General features: G+C 46.8%; 1 protein-coding gene across 1 annotated transcript in view; it reads left to right on the top strand.

The window, feature by feature from the left end:
* The first annotated feature begins 236 nt into the window (after positions 1–236).
* Positions 237–16,477, top strand: part of LOC311133638 (draxin-B) — a 46,611-nt gene continuing 30,370 nt past the window's right edge. The window contains exon 1 of the mRNA XM_084167164.1: positions 237–371. The gene's annotated coding sequence lies outside the window, so the exon portion shown is untranslated. The remainder of the gene's footprint in view (positions 372–16,477) is intronic.

Raw genomic sequence — 16,477 nt, 5'->3', positions numbered from 1 at the left:
ATGTTGTTTCAATGTTCAGTTCCCAATGCATGTGGGAAACGTTCAGAAATAATTCACGAACTTGATAATTATTTGCGACAAATTTGACGTATCCCATCCCACGCCCAGGTAGCCTATTCTCTTGCGACTCACCTAATGGGACAAACGCTGACATCAGTCCCCGCACGATCGCGCATACGGTTACGCGCTTCCATCCAGTGACTCTCCTCATAAACCAGATAGAATCCCGACGATCAGCACACCGACCGTGAACGGACCCCACACAGACGGAATTTCAGTCCTGTGCGCTTTCTCGGCCTACATCTGTCTTCCCATATATGACTGAATTCCCTTTGCAATAATAGTCACCCTCAACGGATTAAGAAACACGGGTGAGATCATTTTTTTGTCATTTTATTCATGCGTTAAAACAAGGCTCTCTGTCGCATTAACGAATAGCCAACCAAATGTGCCACCTGTGTCATTCATTTAGCTTATTGTTGCATTTAGACTACATTTTATAGCCTACTAAGTAGTGCATGAATAACATGCACTTTTGTTGCTTCCAAAAAGTTGTATGAATGGAATCCACTGAGAAGGCAAGACATAAACCGTTGCGGCCAGTTATTATACATTGAAAGAAATGTGAAATTGTATGCCTTTTTATTATACACAATAGTTCCTTCAATATTAGTAATTACTTAGTGGTAACTTTAATTCTAATCATATTTGAACAAAAGTATTTTTCTATTATTTGGCATGGTGGGAAATATTCTGTTTTGGTTCTGTATCTGGCAAAATTCCCAAAGAGTATTAATGATGTGAATATATTATGACACAATCATATATTGCGATCATGTCCTCTTGCATGTACATCTGAGACTATACTCAATAATATTGGTATTTCAAGGACATAATTAGAGGGCGAGAAAGAGATAATTTAGTTGGGGAGTCTCCATGTCAGATCATGCAATTAAAAGTGAATATAAAGCAGACACATCAGGTGTACAGTGTTTGTGGACTCATCATTAACAAGCCTGTTAATTAAAAACAAGTCAATCAGCAGAAATGTGAATGTGATCACAAGGAGAACAGTGGGGGGACCTGACTGTGAAACTCCCAGCAGGGCGATCTGGGGCCCACATCCCAGCAGGGCGATCTGGGGGCCACATCCCAGTCTACAATCACTAATCAGGGAAAATTAATCAAAAGAATAGGAAACCAAAGGACAATATTAATCATGACTTTATGGTTCACTAACTAAGCCTTCTTTCACCTAAAAGTAATTCCCCCCCATTCCACTTACATAGATAACTTATCATTATCACCCTCCCTCCTCTGTGTTTATGTAATGGGTAGTCTATAAGTAGTGAGCTGTGCCATTATAGCAAATCCACTATGGACCCCATTGGTGATCTACTAGTGTCCACCATCTCCATGTCTTATAATTAGTATTTTAGTGTGAGATGCTGGTTCAAGGTTGGTTCAGTCTGATTGATTGTTGTTGTGTTTTGGTTAGCCAAGGAGTGTCTTTGTGGAACAGTGGACCCAGCTGGTCTCCTTATGTGCCACCAAATGAGAGAAAGATTCCACTGTCACTGTTCCAAATAACCCTGCCCTGGATATTCTCTCTCTCTAAGTTATATTTGCCTACTCCCCTTCTCTCACTCTCCCTCTCTCTATTTGTCTCTCCCCAGTCTTTCTCTCCTCTCAGTGTGATGTCTGTAGCTCTGTTCTCCTGGTGCTGTTTGTGTCTCAGCGTTGTTGGAACGTGTTTCTCTCTGCTCTGTGGGTGTCTGGAGGAGGTTGCCCCGCTGTGAGTGTGTGTATGTGCACTGAGCATGCTCTACGGGAAGATAAGGGCTACATTGCGGGATGTCTGTGATGTTGCTGTGCAACCGTGGCAATGTTCGATCTCGCCCAACATCAGGGGTGTATTCATCACGGAAACTGTTTAAGAACCAAACGGAAGCAAACAGACCAAACAAATTTCTATTGGACAAATTCAGGTAGGTCCCTCCCTGTTTCGTTCCATTTGCTTCGGTTTAAGAAATGTTTTGCAACAGAATCGGCAGAATGAATACACCTCTGTTGTACCTGAAAGAAAATTGACACACAATCAGTTTGTGCCTCTCCTCTGCATCGGCTCAATTGCTGACAGATGGGCCTTCCTTCTGGCTCTTTATCACCCTGAGCAGTTTCCAGGGGCTCCACAGATAATGCTGCACACTGAGAGCTGAAAAGAAATGATGGTGTGAAATATTGTTCTCCAGAGTGCTGAAGAATTCAAACTACTTAAGTCAGTGGTAATTGATTGGGCATTCACTTATACAGGCTATTGAATTATCTTTATCTTTGCGTTCTTATTTTGACTAGTGTACAGTTATTGCAGTGGATCACTAGCTGTGTTTACCACATAACCTCACATTTGGTTTTGTTTTGGAGGTGGGGGGGTTATTGGCATTGTTCACTGGAGGAGCAAAGAAAGGATGGTGAATTAGTCATGCATGTCTGATCTGGTTGGTGTGAAGTCTTCCTTCTGCTCTTCTCCATTGAGCTGTGTGTGATGGGGACAGGGACCGGAGTCCACCTGAGCCCTGCCACCCACTCCCTTCCTGACACCTTCCCATTGTCCTCTCACTGTTATTGACTGGCCTAAATTAACCACATTACACAGAAGGCACACACTCAGCAACCAGACGGAACACTGCTAATCAGGTAAATAATAGAATAGAAATGGAAAAAAGGACGTCCCTGCTTTTAGAAATGGGCCTGTAATCTCTATGTAAACCCAGAATGATTCCGGTGGTCTTGAGGTCTTTGTTTGGTCGTTCCTTGTGGCCCGGCTGGTTGCTATGAGAGAAAACAGGAAAGGAGCAGATGGCTTCTGGAGGCTTTTGGCCCAGCAGGTGAAGTTATCAATGCGCATTAAATAGAGACCACTGCCAGACCAGGGCCTTGTGCCTCCACTGCTTCGCCATGCCTTGCTGCTTCCCTCACTACCACAGAGGCACTCTTCAAACGATCATTTCAGCTGTATCCATGATCTGCTGTTAGCTGGGCTTTTATGAAGCATGTCGGGGCCTGGTATCGTTGAGGACTGACCGATTGGTCATAGAACCAGAGAGAGGTCTCAGATAGCATCAACAGTGTTTAATGAATCAGCCCTCCAGAGGTGGCCCTTTGCACTCTGCTGCTAGATTGCCCATCATCACCTGCCCTACTTCTGTCTGAACAGTCTAAATCATCTCTATTGTTTTAACCCAGCTAGTGGCCTCCAACTGGTGATATGCAGTCGTTCTACAAAGTCTTCCAGGATTGTTCATGTTCACAGCTTTCCATGTATATGAGGTGAAGGTACACCACATGTCCTACTCTTCCTCATGCTCTCTCAAAGCCCTCTCTGTCTTCAGAATCAGAGTTTCACTCTCCTCCACTATCCAGCTAACCCTGCTAAAGTGGCCCCCCACAGCCTCAGCGCCAGATGCTAACCCCTGCTGCGTCCTACCTATATCACACAGCGCTCTATAATACACTGTTTGATAGAGCCTTCTAATCATCCGATGATGCTGAGAACTTCACCCCAGAGTATTCCATTACCACCCCCATCCTGAGTTCTCAGGGTCCACCTCTTAGTGGCTATATGAAAGGGCCAAAGGAGAAGGGGTTTCGCTTGGCAGGGATGCTCTGTGCCTCTCTGTGCCCCTCTGTCACCAACCAGCTTTCTTTTAAGGCAGCAGGACTACTCAGGCTGCTACAAGCAGTTCACTCTGTTTCTATGAAGGCATCACTTTTCTCTTTGTGTGAGAGAAATCATTTTGGTGCCATTCAATCAGACTGCTGCTCAGCCTCTGTCTGCGGCCTATTATCTCCACGCTCATTTCAAAGGACTCAGTGATTTCCAAAATGAGTCTTGGCTCAGTCAATATGTATCCTGTGCATTTTGATTGTACATTTTTTTGGACTAGTTGGTTGGTTCATTTTGGCAGCAAGGCCTCATGGAGCTCATTCCTCCAGAACTGAGCAGACTGACAAGCAAGAGTGTTTTCTAGTGATGCCAGGTTTTCTGAGAAGTCTCTCTGTTGTTAGATCAAAAAATACCCTATGACTTCCACCACAGCAGTAGCTCGTGTCAAATGTAGGGTTGCAAAGGGAGGGTACAGTGGGGAAAAAAGTATTTAGTCAGCCACCAATTGTGCAAGTTCTCCCACTTAAAAAGATGAGAGAGGCCTGTAATTTTCATCATAGGTACATGTCAACTATGACAGACAAAATGAGAAAAAAAAATCCAGAAAATCACATTGTAGGATTTTTTATGAATTTATTTGCAAATTATGGTGGAAAATAAGTATTTGGTCAATAACAAAAGTTTCTCAATACTTTGTTATATACCCTTTGTTGGCAATGACACAGGTCAAACGTTTTCTGTAAGTCTTCACAAGGTTTTCACACACTGTTGCTGGTATTTTGGCCCATTCCTCCATGCAGATCTCCTCTAGAGCAGTGATGTTTTGGGGCTGTCGCTGGGCAACACGGACTTTCAACTCCCTCCAAAGATTTTCTATGGGGTTGAGATCTGGAGACTGGCTAGGCCACTCCAGGACCTTGAAATGCTTCTTACGAAGCCACTCCTTCGTTGCCCGGGAGGTGTGTTTGGGATCATTGTCATGCTTTGGGATAATTTTGACCCCACGGGGTGAGATCTTGCGTGGAGCCCCAGATCAATCAATCAATCAATTTTATTTTATATAGCCCTTCGTACATCAGCTAATATCTCGAAGTGCTGTACAGAAACCCAGCCTAAAACCCCAAACAGCTAGTAATGCAGGTGTAGAAGCACGGTGGCTAGGAAAAACTCCCTAGAAAGGCCAAAACCTAGGAAGAAACCTAGAGAGGAACCAGGCTATGAGGGGTGGCCAGTCCTCTTCTGGCTGTGCCGGGTGGAGGTTATAACAGAACCATGCCAAGATGTTCAAAAATGTTCATAAGTGACAAGCATGGTCAAATAATAATCAGGAATAAATCTCAGTTGGCTTTTCATAGCCGATCATTAAGAGTTGAAAACAGCAGGTCTGGGACAGGTAGGGGTTCCAAAACCGCAGGCAGAACAGTTGAAACTGGAATAGCAGCAAGGCCAGGCGGACTGGGGACAGCAAGGAGTCACCACGGCCGGTAGTCCCGACGTATGGTCCTAGGGCTCAGGTCTCTCAGTTGGCTTTTCATAGCCGATCATTAAGAGTTGAAAACAGCAGGTCTGGGACAAGTAGGGGTTTCGTAACCGCAGGCAGAACAGTTGAAACTGGAATAGCAGCAAGGCCAGGCGGACTGGGGACAGCAAGGTGTCAGCATGCCCGGTAGTCCTGACGTATGGTCCTAGGGCTCAGGTTCTCAGAGAGAAAGAGAGAATGAGAGAATTAGAGAGAGCATACTTAAATTCACACAGGACACTGGATAAGACAGGAGAAGTACTCCAGGTATAACCAACTAACCCCAGCCCCCCGACACATAAACTACTGCAGCATAAATACTGGAGGCTGAGACAGGAGCGGTCCGGAGACACTGTGGCCCCATCCGAAGAAACCCCCGGACAGGGCCAAACAGGAAGGATATAACCCCACCCACTCTGCCAAAGCACAGCCCCCGCACCACTAGAGGGATATCCTCAACCACCAACTTACAATCCTGAGACAAGGCCGAGTATAGCCCACAGAGGTCTCCACCACAGCACAAACCAAGGGGGGGCGCCAACCCAGACAGGAAGATCACGTCAGTAACTCAACCCACTCAAGTGACGCACCCCTCCTAGGGACGGCATGAAAGAGCACCAGCAAGCCAGTGACTCAGCCCCTGTAACAGGGTTAGAGGCAGAGAACCCCAGTGGAGAGAGGGGAACCGGCCTGGCAGAGACAGCAAGGGCTGTTCGTTGCTCCAGAGCCTTTCCGTTCACCTTCACACTCCTGGGCCTGACTACACTCAATCATATGACCTACTGAAGAGATAAGTCTTCAGTAAAGACTTAAAGGTTGAGACCGAGTCTGCGTCTCTCACATGGGTAGGCAGACTGTTCCATAAAAATGGAGATCTATAGGAGAAAGCCCTGCCTCCCGCTGTTTGCTTAGAAATTCTAGGGACAATTAGGAGGCCTGCGTCTTGTGACCGTAGCGTACGTATTGGTATGTACGGCAGGACCAACTCGGAAAGATAGGTAGGAGCAAGCCCATGTAACGCTTTATAGGTTAACAGTAAAACCTTGAAATCAGCCCTTGCCTTAACAGGAAGCCAGTGTAGGGAAGCTAGCACTGGAGTAATATGATCAAATTTCTTGGTTCTAGTCAGGATTCTAGCAGCCGTATTTAGCACTAACTGAAGTTTATTTAGTGCTTTATCCGGGTAGCCGGAAAGTAGAGCATTGCAGTAGTCTAACCTAGAAGTAACAAATGCATGGATTCATTTTTCTGCATCATTTTTGGACAGAAAATTTCTGATTTTTGCAATGTTACGTAGATGGAAAAAAGCTGTCCTTGAAACAGTCTTGATATGTTCGTCAAAAGAGAGATCAGGGTCAAGAGTAACGCCGAGGTCCTTCACAGTTTTATTTGAGACGACTTTACAACCATCAAGATGAATTGTCAGATTTAACAGAAGATCTCTTTGTTTCTTGGGACCTAGAACAAGCATCTCTGTTTTGTCCGAGTTTAAAAGTAGAAAGTTTTCAGCCATCCACTTCCTTATGTCTGAAACACAGGCTTCTAGCGAGGGCAATTTTGGGGCTTCACCATGTTTCATTGAAATGTACAGCTGTGTGTCATCCGCATAGCAGTGAAAGTTAACATTATGTTTTCGAATAACATCCCCAAGAGGTAAAATATATAGTGAAAACAATAGTGGTCCTAAAACGGAACCTTGAGGAACACCGAAATGTACAGTTGATTTGTCGGAGGACAGACCATTCACAGAGACAAACTGATATCTTTCCGACAGGTAAGATCTAAACCAGGCCAGAACTTGTCCGTGTAGACCAATTTGGGTTTCCAGTCTCTCCAAAAGAATGTGGTGATCGATGGTGTCAAAGGCAGCACTAAGGTCTAGTAGCACGAGGACAGATGCAGAGCCTCGGTCTGACGCCATTAAAAGGTCATTTACCACCTTCACAAGTGCAGTCTCAGTGCTATGATGGGGTCTAAAACCAGACTGAAGCATTTCGTATACATTGTTTGTCTTCAGAAAGGCAGTGAGTTGCTGCGCAACAGCTTTTTCTAAAATTTTTGAGAGGAATGGAAGATTCGATATAGGCCGATAGTTTTTTATATTTTCCGGGTCAAGGTTTGGCTTTTTCAAGAGAGGCTTTATCACTGCCACTTTTAGTGAGTTTGGTACACATCCGGTGGATAGAGAGCTGTTTATTATGTTCAACATAGGAGGGCCAAGCACAGGAAGCAGCTCCTTCAGCAGTTTAGTAGGAATAGGATCCAGTATGCAGCTTGAAGGTTTAGAGGCCATGATTATTTTCATCATTGTGTCAAGAGATATAGTACTAAAACACTTAAGTGTCTCTCCCGATCCCAGGCCCTCGCAGAGCTGTGCAGATCCAGGACAGCTAAGCCCTGGAGGAATACGCAGATTCAAAGAGGAGTCCGTAATTTGCTTTCTAATGGTCATGATCTTTTCCTCAAAGAAGTTCATGAATTTATTACTGCTGAAGTGAAAGCCATCCTCTCTTGGGGAATGCTGCTTTTTAGTTAGCTTTGCAACAGTATCAAAAAGAAATTTTGGATTGTTCTTATTTTCCTCGATTAAGTTGGAAAAGTAGGATGATCGAGCAGCAGTGAGGGCTCTTCGGTACTGCACGGTACTGTCTTTCCAAGCTAGTCGGAAGACTTCCAGTTTGGTGTGGCGCCATTTCCGTTCCAATTTCCTGGAAGCTTGCTTCAAAGCTCGGGTATTTTCTGTATACCAGGGAGCTAGTTTCTTATGACAAATGTTTTTCGTTTTTAGGGGTGCAACTGCATCTAGGGTATTGCGCAAGGTTAAATTGAGTTCCTCAGTTAAGTGGTTAACTGATTTTTGTCCTCTGACATCCTTGGGTAGGCAGAAGGAGTCTGGAAGGGCATCAAGGAATTTTTGTGTTGTCTGAGAATTTATAGCACGACTTTTGATGCTCCTTGGTTGGGGTCTGAGCAGATTATTTGTTGCGATTGCAAACGTAATAAAATGGTGGTCCGATAGTCCAGGATTTTGTGGAAAAACATTAAGATCTACAACATTTATTCCATGGGACAAAACTAGGTCCAGAGTATGACTGTGGCAGTGAGTAGGTCCAGAGACATGTTGGACAAAACCCACTGAGTCGATGATGGCTCCGAAAGACTTTTGGAGTGGGTCTGTGGACTTCTCCATGTGAATATTAAAATCACCAAAAATTAGAATATGATCTGCTATGACTACAAGGTCTGATAGGAATTCAGGAAACTCAGAGAGGAACGCTGTATATGGCCCAGGAGGCCTGTAAACAGTAGCTATAAAAAGTGATTGAGTAGGCTGCATAGATTTCATGACTAGAAGCTCAAAAGACGAAAACGCCATTTTTTTTTTTGTAAATTGAAATTTGCTATCGTAAATGTTAGCAACACCTCCGCCTTTGCGGGATGCACGGGGAATATGGTCACTAGTGTAACCAGGAGGTGAGGCCTCATTTAACACAGCAAATTCATCAGGCTTAAGCCATGTTTCAGTCAGGCCAATCACATCAAGATTATGATCAGTGATTAGTTCATTGACTATGACTGCCTTTGAAGTGAGGGATCTAACATTAAGTAACCCTATTTGAGATGTGAGGTATCACGATCTCTTTCAATAATGGCAGGAATGGAGGAGGTCTTTATCCTAATAAGATTGCTAAGGCGAACACCGCCATGTTTAGTTTTGCCCAACCTAGGTCGAGGCACAGACACAGTCTCAATGGGTATGGCTGAGCTGACTACACTGACTATGCTATTGGCAGACTCCACTAAGCTGGCAGGTTGGCTAACAGCCTGCTGCCTGGCCTGCACCCTATTTCACTGTGGGGCTAGAGGAGTTAGAGCCCTATCTATGTTGGTAGATAAGATGAGAGCACCCCTCCAGCTAGGATGGAGTCCGTCACTCCTCAGCAGGTCAGGCTTGGTCCTGTTTGTGGGTGAGTCCCAGAAAGAGGGCTAATTATCTACAAATTCTATCTTTTGGGAGGGGCAGAAAACAGTTTTCAACCAGCGATTGAGTGCTGAGACTCTGCTGTAGAGCTCGTCACTCCCCCTAACTGGGAGGGGGCCAGAGACAATTACTCGATGCCGACACATCTTTCTAGCTGATTTACACGCTGAAGCTATGTTGCACTTGGTGACCTCTGACTGTTTCATCCTAACATCGTTGGTGCCGACGTGGATAACAATATCTCTATACTCTCTACACTCGCCAGTTTTAGCTTTAGCCAGCACCATCTTTAGATTAGCCTTAACGTCGGTAGCCCTGCCCCCTGGTAAACAGTGTATGATCGCTGGGTGATTCGTTTTAAGTCTAATACTGCGGGTAATGGAGTCGCCAATGACTAGGGTTTTCAATTTGTCAGAGCTAATGGTGGGAGCCTTCGGCGTCTCAGACCCCGTAACGGGAGGAGTAGAGACAAGAGAAGACTCAGACTCAGACTCCGACTCGCTACATAATGGGGAAAACCGGTTGAAAGTTTCTGTCGGCTGAATGAGCGACACCGGTTGAGCCTTCCCACAGTATTTCCCTCCAGAAGCCATGAGAAAGTTGTCCGGCTGCGGGGACTGTGCGGGGGGATTTATACTAACGTTACTATCTGTACTTACTGGTGGCACAGACGCTGTTTCTTCCTTTCCTACACTGAAATTACCCTTGCCTAACGATTGCGTCTGAAGCTGGGCTTGTAGCACAGCTATTCTCGCCGTAAGGCGATCGTTCTCCTGTATATTATGAGTACAGCGACTGCAATTAGAAGACATCATGTTAATGTTACTACTTAGCTTCGGCTGTTGAAGATGTTGACGAACCATGTCCAGATAAAGCGTCCGGAGTGAAAAAGTTGAATGAGGGAAAAAAGTTGCGATGGAAAAAAGAAAAATAAAGTAAAGTTGGCAGCAAAAACGCACAGGAAAATCGAGGGAGATTATCAGTGGTCTTGTATGTCTTCCATTTCCTAATAATTGCTCCCACAGTTGATTTCTTCAAACCAAGCTGCTTACCTATTGCAGATTCAGTCTTCCCAGCCTGGTGCAGGTCTACAATTTTGTTTCTGGTGTCCTTTGACAGCTCTTTGGTCTTGACCATAGTGGAGTTTGGAGTGTGACTGTTTGAGGTTCTGGACAGGTGTCTTTTATACTGATAACAAGTTCAAACAGGTGCCATTAATACAGTTAATGAGTGGAGGACAGAGGAGCCTCTTAAAGAAGAAGTTACAGGTCTGTGAGAGCCAGAAATCTTGCTTGTTTGTAGGTGACCAAATACTTATTTTCCACCATAATTTGCAAATAAATTCATTAAAAAATCCTACAATGTGATTTTCTGGAATTTTTTTTCTCAATTTGTCTGTCATAGTTGACGTGTACCTATGATGAAAATGACAGGCCTCTCTCATCTTTTTAAGTGGGAGAACTTGCACAATTGGTGGCTGACTAAATACTTTTTTTCCCCACTGTATATTACTGGAAACGCCAGCCTGACACGGGCTAGCCCACAACAAGCCCAACACAGGCTAGCCCACACCAAACCCACATCAGCCTAACATGGGCTAGTGGCCATTTTGGGTACTTCAGATTATGACAGGTGTCTGTAATTATCTCTGGCCCTCTGTGTGGCCTTATCACATGTAAAATCGATGAAATAATTAAATAAGACGATTTACACATTAAAAATAGAATGACAAAGCTGTAAAACATTATGTTAAATATAAACCATACATTTAGTGAATACCATTGGTGTTTAATATGAGGGTTTCAGCATGAAATATATATATATATATACAGTGGGGAAAAAAAAGTATTTAGTCAGCCACCAATTGTGCAAGTTCTCCCACTTAAAAAGATGAGAGAGGCCTGTAATTTTCATCATCGGTACACGTCAACTATGACAGACAAAATGAGGAAAAAAAATCCAGAAAATCACATTGTAGGATTTTTAATGAATATATTTGCAAATTATGGTGGAAAATAAGTATTTGGTCAATAACAAAAGTGTCACGATCGCTGAAAGGATTGGACCAATGCGCAGTGTGTAATGCGAACATACTTTTATTTTAAATCACCACACGAACAAAACAACAAAACGATACGTGAAGTCCTTGGTAACATAAACAAACCATACACGGAACAAGATCCCACAATACACTGTGGCAAACAGGCTGCCTAAGTATGGTTCCCAATCAGAGACAACAAGCAACAGCTGATACTCGTTGCCTCTGATTGAGAACCACCCCGGCCAACATAGATACACATGAACTAGATCTTCAACACAGAACACAAACACATAGAATCTACACACCCTGGCTCAACATAAGAGTCCCCAGAGCCAGGGCGTGACAGTACCCCCCCCCCCAAAGGCGCGGACTGCGACCGCGCCAAAACATAAACCGAACAGGGGAGGGCCGGGTGGGCATTCCTCCTCGGAGGCGGATCCGGCTCCGGGCGTGACCACCACCCTCTAATAACCCCCCCGTAGTGCCCCTGGTCTGGTCTGGCCCTGGCTGACTGGAGCTGGACTGGACATCGGTGGAGCGGATTGCTTAGGCTCCGGTGTGTAGCAGCTGACCGGTACCTGACCAGGCACCAGTGAACCGGGCACGGGCTGTGCCGGACTGACGACACGCACCCCAGGCTTGGTGCGGGAAGCAGGAATGGGCCGGACCGGGCTGACGACGCGCGCCCCTGGCTTGGTGCGGGGAGCAGGAACGGGCCGGACCGGGCTGACAATGCGCACCAGAGGCTTGGTGCGGGGAGCAGGAATGGGCCGGACCGGGCTGACGACGCGCACCCCTGGCTTGGTGCGGGGAGCAGGAACGGGCCGGACCGGGCTGACGATGCACACCACAGGCTTGGTGCGGGGAGCAGGAACGGGCCGGGCCGGGCTGACGACGCGCACCCCTGGCTTGGTGTGGGGAGCAGGAACGGGCCGGACCGGGCTGACGATGCGCACCACAGGCTTGGTGCGGGGAGCAGGAACGGGCCGGGCCGGGCTGGCGACGCGCACCATTGGCTTGATGCGGGGAGCAGGAACAGGCCGGGCCGTGCTGGCGACGCGCACCATAGGCTTGGTGCGGGGAGCAGGCCGTGCCGGGCTGGCGACGCGCACCATTGGCTTGGTGCGGGGAGCAGGAACAGGCCGGGCCGGGCTGGCGACGCGCACCATTGGCTTGGTGCGGGGAGCAGGAACAGGCCGGGCCGGGATGGCGACGCGCACCATTGGCTTGGTGCGGGGAGCAGGAACAGGCCGGGCCGGGCTGGCGACGCGCACCATTGGCTTGGTGCGGGGAGCAGGAACAGGCCGGGCCGGGCTGGCGACGCGCACCATTGGCTTGGTGCGGGGAGCAGGAACAGGCCGGGCCGGGCTGGCGACGCGCACCATTGGCTTGGTGCGGGGAGCAAGAACAGGCCGGGCCGGGCTGGCGACGCGCACCATTGGCTTGGTGCGGGGAGCAGGAACAGGCCGGGCCGGGCTGGCGACGCGCACCATTGGCTTGGTGCGGGGAGCAGGAACAGGCCAGGCCGGGCTGGCGACGCGCCACATAGGCTTGGTGCGAGGGGCAGGAACAGGCCGGACAGGGCTGGCGACGCGTATCACAGGCTTGGTGCGAGGGACAGGAACAGGCCGGACCGGGCTGGCGACGCGCATCACAGGCTTGGTGCGAGGGACAGGAACAGGCCGGACCGCACTGGGAACACACACCACTGGCCTTACACGGGGATCAGGAACGGGCCGGACCGGACTGGCAACACACCTCAGTACCTCTCGCCGTGCCTCTACACTTTCCTTCCCTCTACTCGCCAATGGCTCCCGTAACCCGGTGGCCTTCTCTCCTCGTCCACTAACTCGCCCTTTATCTGCCTCCGGCAGCCCCGTCGTCCATGCCATGTGCCCCCCCCCCCTAAAAAATTATTGGGGGTGCCTCTCGCCTGTCCGACGACGGACCAGTTGGCGCCACTTCTCCTCTCCTGCCTGGGTCTCCCCCTTCATAGCCCTCCGGTAACGGACAGCCTCCTCCTCCGTAATCTGCCCCCAACCGAGGAGGACATCCACTAGAGTTACCTCTGGCGTTGGCTCCTGGACACGCTGCTTGGTCCAGTTATGGTGGGATCTTCTGTCACGATCGCTGAAAGGAGTGGACCAATGCGCAGCGTGTAATGTGAACATACTTTTATATTTATTAGAGTACCACACGAACAAAACAACAAAACGATACGTGAAGTCCTTGGTAACATAAACAAACCATACACGGAACAAGATCCCACAATACACTGTGGCAAACAGGCTGCCTAAGTATGGTTCCCAATCAGAGACAACAAGCAACAGCTGATACTCGTTGCCTCTGATTGAGAACCACCCCGGCCAACATAGATACACATGAACTAGATCTTCAACACAGAACACAAACACATAGAATCTACACACCCTGGCTCAACATAACAGAGTCCCCAGAGCCAGGGTGTGACAAAAAGTTTCTCAATACTTTGTTATATACCCTTTGTTGGCAATGACACAGGTCAAACGTTTTCTGTAAGTCTTCACAAGGTTTTCACACACTGTTGCTGGTATTTTGGCCCATTCCTCCATGCAGATCTCCTCTAGAGCAGTGATGTTTTGTGGCTGTCGCTGGGCAACACAGACTTTCAACTCCCTCCAAAGATTTTCTATGGGGTTGAGATCTGGAGACTGGCTAGGCCACTCCAGGACCTTGAAATGCTTCTTACGAAGCCACTCCTTCGTTGCCCGGGCGGTGTGTTTGGGATCATTGTCATGCTGAAAGACCCAGCCACGTTTCATCTTCAATGCCCTTGCTGATGGAAGGAGGTTTTCACTCAAAATCTCATGATACATGGCCCCATTCATTCTTTCCTTTACACGGATCAGTCGTCCTGGTCCCTTTGCCGAAAAACAGCCCCAAAGCATGATGTTTCCACCCCCATGCTTCACAGTAGGTATGGTGTTCTTTGGATGCAACTCAGCATTCTTTGTCCTCCAAACACGACGAGTTGAGTTTTTACCAAAAAGTTCTATTTTGGTTTCATCTGACCATATGACATTCTCCCAATCCTCTTCTGGATCATCCAAATGCACTCTAGCAAACTTCAGACGGGCCTGGACATGTACTGGCTTAAGCAGGGGGACACGTCTGGCACTGCAGGATTTGAGTCCCTGGCGGCGTAGTGTGTTACTGATGGTAGGCTTTGTTACTTTGGTCCCAGCTCTCTGCAGGTCATTCATTAGGTCCCCCATGTGGTTCTGGGATTTTTGCTCACCGTTCTTGTGATCATTTTGACCCCACGGGGTGAGATCTTGCGTGGAGCCCCAGATCGAGGGAGATTATCAGTGGTCTTGTATGTCTTCCATTTCCTAATAATTGCTCCCACAGTTGATTTCTTCAAACCAAGCTGCTTACCTATTGCAGATTCAGTCTTCCCAGCCTGGTGCAGGTCTACAATTTTGTTTCTGGTGTCCTTTGACAGCTCTTTGGTCTTGGCCATAGTGGAGTTTGGAGTGTGACTGTTTGAGGTTGTGGACAGGTGTCTTTTATACTGGTAACAAGTTCAAACAGGTGCCATTAATACAGATAACGAGTGGAGGACAGAGGAGCCTCTTAAAGAAGAAGTTACAGGTCTGTGAGAGCCAGAAATCTTGCTTGTTTGTAGGTGACCAAATACTTATTTTCCACCTTAATTTGCAAATAAATTCATTAAAAATCCTACAATGTGATTTTCTGGAATTTTTTTTCTCAATTTGTCTGTCATAGTTGACGTGTACCTATGATGAAAATTACAGGCCTCTCTCATCTTTTTAAGTGGGAGAACTTGCACAATTGGTGGCTGACTAAATACTTTTTTCCCCCACTGTATATATTTTAAATTACACACATTTATTTTAGTATGTCAATATATATTTGCTCTCAATGTTTTGGCATCAAACTGATAGCAGTTGTGAAAAAAGTCAATAGTTGGACGAGTTGCAGAGTTAATTGAAAATAATGCCAATGTTGATTAGATGCTTTTTTCATTAATTAGGCTATTTTCTCTTGAACCATATGGTCTATCTACTAGAACCTCATGGACAATATGGACACAGATTTTATATATATATATATTATATTTGTTTTATATTTTGTTTGTTATTCAAGTATAAATTACCAAAGTTTTGATAGATTGCTATAGATCTTCTGTTAATTACCAACATTTTGGTAAATTACCGGTAGCTTTGCCAACCTAGTCAAATGTACAGGGCTGGAAATTAGATCAAGCCTGACCAAACACTTTATGTGGGATATGGCACAGTGCCTCTCTCTCTGACACACACTGTAAGGTTGGAGAAGATAAAGGTCTCACCTCAGCAACTACTGTCCCACTGTTGTTTGCAAACTGCACAGCTGGTGGAACTCCCTCCCAGAGATGGGCTGGAGAAAGCAGTTTGTGTCTAATCCCCCAGCAGGACTGCCTGCAATAGCACCACACATTTCCCCTGACAGCAGTTGCTTCCCCTCCTCCCAATAACACAATCTCCTAGTCCTGGCCCATTTTTAGAAGCACATAAATAACCCACTGTAAACCTCAGGGTGGGGTGTTTGAAAGTGTGTATGTGTATGGGATGATGGAGGCAAGGCTATCGACCCACAACACCCCAGCAGCAGCGGCTCAATACTTCTCCCCGATTGATTTTCTGTATGGGTCACACCGCCATCCATCTTTAACATAAAGGAGTGGCCCGCCGGGGCACAGCATTCATGCTGCATTGCCAGGGTGATGGACGGTCCCAACCCATCAGAGAGGAACAGAAATCCCACCCTGTTCTTTTAATAAACAACCCAAATGAACTCACATGAACTAGACCAGGGGGTTAGAAACAGCATTAGGATATCCTGAGTTGAATACAAATTAAGTTGGTCAGTTAGTGGTTATTACATTTACATTTTTAAATTTTTGTCATTTAGCAGACGCTCTTATCCAGAGCTAGTGAGTGCATACATTATTATTATTTTTGATTACATTTTTTATACTGGCCCCCCGTGAGGATTCCTTGAGCCCCATACCAACCCAGCAAACATTACTCTATTGGCCCTGTCTGGTTATTCGGTGGGAAAGGTGGGCACGGGCTAGCCCACGTCACGCCCACATCAAGCCCACACAAGCCCAACACAGGCTAGCCCAGCATGGGCTAGCCCACAGCAATCCCACATCAGCCCAACAAAAGCTAGCCCAGCATAGGCTAGCCTACATCAAGCCCACACCAGCCTGACACGGGC

Source organism: Coregonus lavaretus (assembly GCF_964263955.1).
Source record: "Coregonus lavaretus genome assembly, chromosome: 8".
Taxonomy (NCBI): domain Eukaryota; kingdom Metazoa; phylum Chordata; class Actinopteri; order Salmoniformes; family Salmonidae; genus Coregonus; species Coregonus lavaretus.
Note: the sequence above shows the minus strand (reverse complement) of the source record. Positions and strands in the feature narration are given on the sequence as shown.